Source organism: Dendrobates tinctorius, unplaced genomic scaffold, assembly GCF_039654945.1.
Source record: "Dendrobates tinctorius isolate UK_male_01 unplaced genomic scaffold, ASM3965494v1 ptg000075l, whole genome shotgun sequence".
Taxonomy (NCBI): domain Eukaryota; kingdom Metazoa; phylum Chordata; class Amphibia; order Anura; family Dendrobatidae; genus Dendrobates; species Dendrobates tinctorius.
This window is the reverse complement of record NW_027361743.1, coordinates 47,477,501-47,487,500: the sequence shown is the minus strand read 5'-3', so window position 1 is coordinate 47,487,500 and position 10,000 is coordinate 47,477,501. Positions and strand designations below refer to the sequence as shown.

Here is a 10,000-nt window from a genome sequence, read left to right as displayed (position 1 = left end):
ATAAGTTAATATCTTAGACATGACCCGGAACAACGTCTTTTCTGCGGGAGGAGAGAACTTTTTCCCCACTATAGAGTACTGCTTGCTTAGCTGGATCTCCACAAGGAGAATTTTTCCCTTTTCAGGGATTGCAATCGATTACGTGCCGCCGTAATCCAGATTTACAGAAATGCACCTAGTTTCTAGCTCATAGATTGTCTGGTTTTGCAGATCTCATATTTAAATGCTCTATTAGGAAATTCTGAGTTAATAGAAGGGAAGTCAATCATCCATAACCTCCATCTATTGACTGGAGAAAGCTGCCAGGAGCAGTGTCTTAAAACAGACAGTCCATTCATTTTCATGGGCACCCTGTAATCATTAAACTCCCATGCAGAAGGGAAATTGAACACTCGTTTCCAGATTCTCCGGCAGATTCTTGTTGATCACTGGAGATCCCGACAGCAGGACAGGAAGGTTCTGTATTCTAGTTTTTCAGTGAAGGCAGCAGCCTTTGGGCATAGAAAAACTAGGTCAAGTTTCGATAAAATACTAATAAAATACATATCTTTAGGCAAAATGTCAATAGAAGGATTCTTTGGGATTACATGGAAGAGCTACTTTGCATCAAATATGAAGAAAGCGTTGGATTTCTGTTAGGTAATTGCATGATCCTGTCCCGGGAATGTTCATCAGGATAAATCAAGAGTTAAAAATAAAAAAAAGTTTTTAAAATCATCTTTAAAACGTGCAGTGAGGAAGTGAGACTTATAGCAGCACTTTACTTATGGAATATTTGGTTAAGGCCACTTGTGGAAACATATGGCTCTCCAGCTGTTGTAGAGATGTAATTCCTAGCATGCCCTGATAGCCATAGGCTGGGAATTTCACCACATCTGGAGAATACTTTGACGACGACCAATTCAGTCAATGATTGTTGGTAACATTCAGATTTTCCAAATATTCCCCATTACTGATAAACTAAACTAAAATTGCACTTTTTTAAAATCTCGTTGAAATCATAGGTCTCTTCTACTTTTGTAAAAATTTGCCTACAAAAGTTTTCCATTTTGCAACCACTAGGGGGAGGTGTTTACACTTTCATCATCCCATCATGCTTTCTAGTAATTGTATCCCTCTGGGCAGTGAAGGGCCTTGTGTCCGTTTTAATGCTTTATATGATAAATACCAAAATATCAAATGTTAATTCATTATAACCTCTCTAGAGGGGAATAAAAAAAGAAATATGTGTTCCCCTGCAACCGGGATTTTCATAGCAGGCAATGTGACATTGGTGATGGCCATAGCTGAGGATGGGAGTCCTATAAAACAAAACACTATGGTATGGCTGTGACGGATGTAAAGGACTACCCTGGCCGAAAATAACACAAGCGCTCCAGATAAAAAAAAAAAACGATTGCTGTCCCTTTCATAGGTTAAGGCCACGTTCACACGCTCAGTATTTGGTACGTTTTTTACAACACTGATTTCTACAAGGTTCATGCGTGTCTAAAAGACCTGTACTCAGTAATGGGATATCTAATAAAGGCGCTGAGCCCGCTGAATGTGGAGGAGTGCAGGCACTGTCTACATACTAACATTGCTACATGATCCCCTAATAAATCTGTAGTAAAAGTGCAGAGAGGCTTATCGCTAAGTAGTCTACAGGATGTACATGGATGGGGGGGGCATTTTTTTCATATTACTTCTCATTTTTTGCAAATTATATCATAGTAGGAGATACACTGAGTTTCATGTTTTTGCATAACCTTGTGATAGCAAGTGAATGACTCAATATTTTGGCAGTGAAAGCTTTGTTTCCTGACTCCCCCATAAACACGCACGCTAGGGTTACGCTACACTCATACTGACGGGACATCAGCGATCCTGTATATATTGGGAGGACTTCCCAGCCTATATCTCACAAGAATGACTTCAGAATGTATAGCCACAGAGTGATATATTTCATTTATTGTCGCCAATGATACAAGTAAGATAAATCATTAATAATACTTTGATACAGGAAAGATATATATCTTTGTACCATGTTAGCCAGTAGATAGAAAAATATTCAGAATTGAGAGTCCTCAGTGGTTGATACCTTTTAATGGCTAACTGAAAAGATGGTAACACATTGCAGAGAGAGAGAAGAGTCTGTGATTATAAATTTATGACGACCTTTGACACTCTCAATGCTGGAATGAATGTGTCGCATGGATTTATGTCTTTTTACATCAATTAAGGAATTTGCTCCTAAGACCTTGTGGGAGCATCACAACACATTAGGAGACCCCAATCAGAGGACAATAAAACATCCGGACTCCTTATCTATAAACTGGTCCAATATATATGTTTCTCCCTCTCCCATAATCAATCATAATTCTGCTTCACGTCACTTGTCTTATATATTGCATTTTTTCTGTGCTGTATTGTGCATAAATATGTGACTTCAGATTTTGTATTAGTCAATGCCTGATGAAGAGACCTGAGTAGTCTCGAAAGCTTGCAATGTGTTACCATCTTTTCAGTTAGCCATTAAAATGTATCAACCACTGAGGACTCTCAATTCTGAATATTTTAATAATACTTTATGAGTTGTCATATTGTTCTATGTGTTACATGCATTTAATTATTGCCTGGTAGAAAACTGATTGGCAGTAACTTGTGTATTCATGTGGGATTTTATCTCACAGAATCATTCATTCGTTGTTATTACTTTGACCTTTGGGGTCGTGTCAATCCCAATGAATCAGGAATGGACCTGTCAGCAGACCAATCTGGTTCCTGTTATTAGAGCTTTATGGATGTGTAAAGAAGCTTTAGACAAAGCAGTGGGAAACCTTACATTGTATAGTAATGGTCAGTAGACATGATAATAATGAAAATGTATGCAAGGATCGTATTGTATATCTAAGTAGGGTTTTATTCTTCTAAGCCACGCAGTAGTCTCTACTATTGCTATAGAAGGGGAAGCACGGCCATTCCATGGTTGTATTTCTGCCTCGCTCGGTTTTGAATCTAATGAAGGATGTCGCCTATGTGGAATTGTATGTTTTACTCAAGTCTCCTTGAGTTCCTACTGAGTACCCTAGTCTTCTCTTATACTAAGAAACAAGCTATTTTCAATAAAATTGGCCTTAGGCTGGCCATACAAACTGACTAGTCATAAGCTGAATGCTTTCCTGGACACCTCCACTCATACAGAGAGTGATTTGCTGTCAGAAGACTCTGGTGGTGGCTTATGCGTTATGGAGCAAGGATTGCAGCATTATTATTATTATTATTATTATTATTATTATTATTATTATTACACCATTTATTCTATGGCGCCTTACTTGTGAGGAAGGGTGTACATAATAAAAGACCAGTACAATAATCTTAACCAATACAAGTCACCGACTGATACAGGAGGAGAGAAGACCCGGCCCACGAGGGCTCACAGTCTACAAGGGATATGTGAGGATACAGTAGCATCAGGATCTTCAGTTAAAACCACATTATATTAGGTTAGTATTAAAAATTGCAACCTCTGTATAGGACTATCTAGCAAACGCATTTCAGATTGAGTTCTTTAAAGGGAACTTGTCACATGAAAAAAACTATATTAACCTGCAGATATGGTATTAACCTGCAAGTTAAAGGGTATAGCCGGGACTTTAAAAAAGGCATGTAGTTGCTAACAGAGGCAGCTACCTGCCTGTTATACCCAGCCGCTCCTGCCAGAGATTCAGCTATCCCTGTCAACAGAGCAGCAGTTTGTCTCCCTGTTGGCAGGGCAGGACTATTGGTGTCATTCTGAGTGACACTCATCTCCGCTGCCTAATTGGGGGAAGCTCACTGTCAATCGGCATAACACATGTAGTCCCGTTCTGTATACAGGAAGAGAAACTGCTGCTGTGTTGACAAGGAGTAACTGAATCTCCAGCAGGAGCAGTCATAGACCGATGTCGGGTACAGCAGGCAGGTAGTTGCCTCTGCCAGCAACTACTTGCCTTTTTTTCTAAATTCCTGGATATACTCTTTAGCAGCATTCTTACCTTGCACAGCGCCCGTACTTGGAGCCCCGCTCTAGGCTGAAATTAAGTTTATTTCTCCCAGTAGTGTTCAGATTTCAGTCACAGGGGTGGTGCCAGCATGGTTTCAGTCAGGACTCTGTGTATAGAGAGCAGCGTCTGTGACCACTACCCAGGCACTGACTGACAGCCAACCTTAATGCTGAGCTGCTCTTGGTCAGTGTGGGGAGCGCTTTTACAGCCTCGCTCTCTATACACAAAGTGGTCACTGAAATAGCGCTGGCATCACCCCTACGACTAGATGGCGAACACTGCCAGGAAGAAAAAAGTTCACTTCCTTTCTGTATCGGGGCTGTAAGTGCAGTCACTTGGCAGGTTCAGAATGTTATTAACCTGCAGATTAACCCCTTATCACATGACTGGTTCCCTTTAATCATTGAATATGATAACACTGATATGCAATGACTAAAGATACCAGTCTAAAACGCATTAGATAGATATCCCATACAGGGGTTTTTAATACTTACCCAATAAAATGTGGTTTTAACTGAAGATCCAGACACTGGAATTCTTCCTTTTTCTCCATCATTTCTCCTAAGACACCGCCGGCCGCCATGCTTTACACCTTTGTTTGGGTGAACTGACCTTTTTTTCTCCGTATGTCTTATGGATCAAATACATAAGGTGGTTGGAATTCAACCGCCGATATTCCTGCCATTGGGACAGAGTTGGCAGGATCCCGCACCAGTGAATGATGGACTATTCCCGTTAAAATCGTCAGGTTCAGCTGATACGCCTCTAAATCTAAAATGTTTGGCTAGTGTCTGTGTGTGGCCAGTGATAGGCAAATTAGGGACCAAGGTGAAATGTGACAATACCTGTACAACACTGCAGAATATGTTGGTGCTATATAAGAGATGAAAAATAAGTGGTTCTAGTTAGAAATTTTAAATATGTCTGAACACTTTTTTAGTGTTTTTCTAGTTATCTTACCAAAACTTAAAACGCAGGATATTGTTGGCCTACTTATAAGATATTGAACATTGAGGGAACAAAACCTGTAGCTCTCGACTACATTCTTGTGCCACTCTGAAAAAATGGATGCTGCCCCAAGAGAGCACAAATGGAGTCCATTAAATTGTTGTTTGTCTAATTTTAGTGAATAGCTTCATCAGGGGACCCTCAATCCTGTTTTTCAGTGATTTACATGAAAACCTCAGATAGAAGCCATCAAATCACTGCTGAGCACAGTGTGGACTAGTGACTCCTATCTGCTCCATTGTTAAGAGAGGAGGAGATGGTTCTTCATGAATGTGGTGCTCTCCCTTATATTACATGATGAGTGCGAAACATTTGACCGTTTCTATTACTTTCATAGACTACAATGGAGTGGCTTGTACTTATGCGTAGACTTTTCTCTGCAGGGTAAATTAGGGAAGCTGGGGATGCCCATTGTCTACAGATGTTCCATAAATGGAGCCCTCGCTTATTGATTGTACAGCCGATATGTTGCAAACAAGTGCAGCCCTGTTGTATCTCATACATAATGTTTTATAAAAGTATATATATATATATATATATATATATATATATATATATATATATATATATATATACACTCACTGGCCACTTTATTAGGTACACCTGTCCAACTGTGTGTTAAGACTTAATTTCTAATCAGCCAATCACATGGCGGCAACTCAGTGCATTTAGGCATGTAGACATGGTCAAGACAATCTCCTGCAGTTCAAACCGAGCATCAGTATGGGGAAGAAAGGTGATTTGAGTGCCTTTGAACGTGGCATGATTGTTGGTGCCAGAAGGGCTGGTCTGAGAATTTCAGAAACTGCTGATCTACTGGGATTTTCACGCACAACCATCTCTTGGGTTTACAGAGAATGGTCCGAAAAAGAAAAAAAATCCAGTGAGCGGCAGTTCTGTGGCCGGAAATGCCATGTTGATGCCAGAGGTCAGAGGAGAATGGGCAGACTGGTTCGAGCTGATAGAAAGGCAACAGTGACTCAAATTGCCACCCGTTACAACCAAGGTAGGCAGAAGAGCATCTCTGAACGCACAGTGCGTCGAACTTTGAGGCAGATGGGCTACAGCAGCAGAAGACCACACTGGGTACCACTCCTCTCAGCTAAGAACAGGAAACTGAGGCTACAATTTGCACAAGCTCATCGAAATTGGACAGTAGAAGATTGGAAAAACGTTGCCTGGTCTGATGAGTCTCGATTTCTGCTGCGACATTTGGATGGTAGGGTCAGAATTTGGCGTAAACAACATGAAAGCATGGATCCATCCTGCCTTGTATCAACGGTTCAGGCTGGTGGTGGTGGTGTGTGATGGTGTGGGGAATTTTTTCTGGGCACTCTTTGGGCCCCTTGGTACCAATTGAGCATCGTTGCAACGCCACAGCCTACCTGAGTATTGTTGCTGACCATGTCCATCCCTTTATGACCACAATGTACCCAACATCTGATGGCTACTTTCAGCAGGATAATGCGCCATGTCATAAAGCTCGAATCATCTCAGATTGGTTTCTTGAACATGACAATGAGTTTACTGTACTCAAATGGCCTCCTCAGTCACCAGATCTCAATCCAATAGAGCATCTTTGGGATGTGGTGGAACGGGAGATTCGCATCAGGGATGTGCAGCCGACAAATCTGCGCCAACTGTGTGATGCCATCATGTCAATATGGTCCAAAATCTCTGAGGAATGCTTCCAGCACCTTGTTGAATCTCTGCCACGAAGAATTGAGGCAGTTCTGAAGGCAAAAGGGGGTCCAACCCCTTACTAGCATGGTGTACCTAATAAAGTGGCCAGTGAGTGTATATATATATATGTGTCATGATCTTTTATGTCAAGTAACTTTTTTTTCCTTTGACTGTGTGCCAAAGGTGGTTTTGCCCCCCCGGAGGCCATTAGGATTATTGCACTGTGGTGTCTTTTGTTCTAAATTTGCCCCCCAGTGGTGGTGAGCGTCATTGCACTTGGTTACTTCAGTTTGTGCACGCAATTATGTTATAGGTGTGATTGCTCTATAAGAGAGTGTCAGGTGTGTCAATCACTGTGGGTGATTAGTCCTCAGTTACATGCAAGCCTGGGTGAAGGAAGGAACTGAAAGAGAGTCCCGGGCAGCTCAGTGAGAGTCCTGGAGTGGCAGCTATGGTGTCTGCGAGGAGGGCTTGCATGGCTTGGTGGAGTTGCAGCTATGGTGTCAGCAAGGAGTTCTTGCATGGCTTGGTGGAGTGGCAGCTATGTTGTAGAGCTGCACTCATGATGCTGGATTCAGTTGCTGAAAAGCTGGACTCAAGATGCTGGACGCTTTTGCGGAAAGCTGGACTCTTATGCTGGACTCTGTTCTCTGGACAGCTGCACGTAGGTGGTGGACTCTGTTTGCTCCAAGGTTGCACTATGGTGTTGGACCCGGTCGGAGGAAAAGATGCACGCAGGTGGTGGGCTCTGTTGCTGGGAGCATAAGCAACAGAGTAAAGCTAAGTGGTGTTCCCCAGTTTTGTCACTCTTCCTTATGTGCGTTTAGTGCAGTGGTGGGATTAGTTTCCGCACCGACCATTTCCCTAGTGAGGGTTTAGGTGCAGGCGGAGCTAGGGTTTAAAGGTATCCTGAGCGGCGCCCGGTGCGGAACCGGCCTAGGGAACGCTAGGAGTGTAGAGTCACTGACTCAGGGGAGTGCAGAAGGTCTCCACGTCCCTATTCCCTATCGCAGGGCCACCATTGTTATTGTTACCCAGGTTTTGCCTTATTGTTTAAATTCGCCTTACTGGAGGCGGGGTTTCCTGATTTACGTGCTACGTGTATTACCTAAATTCGCCTGTTGGAGGCGGCGTATCCAGCTGCACATGTTATTATTTAAATTCGCCCAACTGGAGGCGGTGTAACAAGGGTCATCTAAATATTGTCATGGTCACGCAAGGCTGGACACAGCGCCCCCAGCCTCGCGTGACCATGACAATATATATATATATATATATATATAGAGAGAGAGAGAGAGAGCGAGAGAGAGAGAGTGAAAGAAGGAATGTTGCAGTTAAAATTTAAATTACTTTACCTGTAGCCCCATGCTGTAAATCTTACATTACTAAGTAATGTAACTTGACCTTCTTTGTGTGTCTGAAAATCTTGTGCAGTTCCTGTTGTAAAATATCCAGAGGAAAAGAAAACTCCTCTCCATGAAATTGTGATTTAAGATATTCCTTTAAAAGTGTTCCATCTGTTTGCTGTTAAAATCACAACCTCCGACAAATCCTGCCTGAAAATTGAGGCGCTATTAGCGCATTTTACTTCCTTTAGTGAAAGTGAATAAGTGAAAGGAGAAAAATGACTTTGAAGTTAGAACAAGGAGATTATTTCTATTTATTTTATAGCTAAAAGTAATTGTTTGCCAGACAAAATTAAGCCAACGTATATTTGTGCTGTTCAACATCTGATACTAAAGTTAGGGATACATACCAATATACAGTACATATGCAATATACAGAACATATGTTCTTCTTCAAAAAATAAGCCATTCAAAAATGTAATAGATAGAGTTTAAAGGTCAGTCTCAGAGACAATACATGGAGACATAACTTCCATTCTCGACTGCCACTACTTTAAAATGATTGACTCAGGACTTACTGTTCTGCCGTTAGGATGTGTGTAGACTGAATGGTGGCTTTTCCAGTCCTGCAGGCATTTGGACTGGATATATGTAGACTGGTTGGTGGCTTTTTTTTATGCTTCATGTATGAGGACTGAAAGTTAGATGTTTCGGTTCTGCTTGTGTGTGGACTGGATGTACTGTATGTGGACTGCATGTATTTGGACTGAATTGTGGTTTTTCCTGTCCTGCAGGTATATGGACTGCATGGTGTCTTTTTTGGTTCTAAATGTAGGTCGACTGAATATATGTGGACTGTACGGTAGCTTTTCCGGTCCTGCAGGTATGTGGACTGAATGCATGTGGACTGAAAGGTGGCTTTTCTGGTTCTGGAGGTATGTGGACTGAACAGTGGCTTTCAGGATCTTGAGTTATGTGGAGTGAATGCATGTGGACTGAATGGTGGTTTTTCTGTTACAGCAGGTATGTGGACTGAATGTATGTGGACTGAACGGTGGCTTTTCTGGTCCTGCAGGTATGTGGACTGAATGCATGTGGAATGAACGGTGACTTTACTGGTTCTGGAGGTATGTGGACTGAATGCATGTGGACTGAACGGTGGCTTTTCTGGTCCTGCAGGTATGTGGACTGAATGCATGTGGAATAAACGGTGGCTTTTCTGGTCCTGCAGGTATGTGGACTGAATGCATGTGGAATGAACGGTAGCTTTTCTGGTCCTGCAGGTATGTGGACTGAATGCATGTGGAATGAACGGTGGCTTTTCTGGTTCTGGAGGTATGTGGACTGAATGTACTTGGACTGAACGGTGGCTGTTCTGTTGTAGGTATGTGGACTGAATGGATGTGGACTGAACGGTGGCTTTTCTGGTCCTGCAGGTATGTGGACTGAATGCATGTGGAATAAACGGTGGCTTTTCTAGTCCTGCAGGTATGTGGACTGAATGCATGTGGAATAAACGGTGGCTTTTCTGGTTCTGGAGGTATGTGGACTGAATGTACTTGGACTGAACGGTGGCTGTTCTGTTGTAGGTAAGTGGACTGAATGTATTTGGACTGAATGATGGCTATTCTGGTTCTGCAAGAGCGTTGACTGAATGTATGTGGCTTGAATGGTGGCTGTTCTTGTTCTGCAGGTGTGTGGATGGATGGCATGAGGATTGATCAAGAGACTTACTGTTCTACATGTGTGTGGAGTGAATGATCTGAGAAGGGCAGTTGTTATCTTGAGGAGCTATTTTGATTGTTACCTATATTATCCCATTGCAGACTTTAACACGGGATACTGTAATTATTTTAGGCACATTGTCATACAGAGTATGGGAGAAAACAATAAGAATCTATGCTAGGAGACATGTAAACTCCATGCAGATATTTCGCA

General features: G+C 42.1%; 1 protein-coding gene across 4 annotated transcripts in view; it reads left to right on the top strand.

Annotated features, from left to right (window-relative positions):
* The window catches only part of POSTN (periostin), a 93,834-nt gene that overhangs the window by 3,185 nt on the left and 80,649 nt on the right, over positions 1 to 10,000 (top strand). The window lies entirely within an intron of this gene.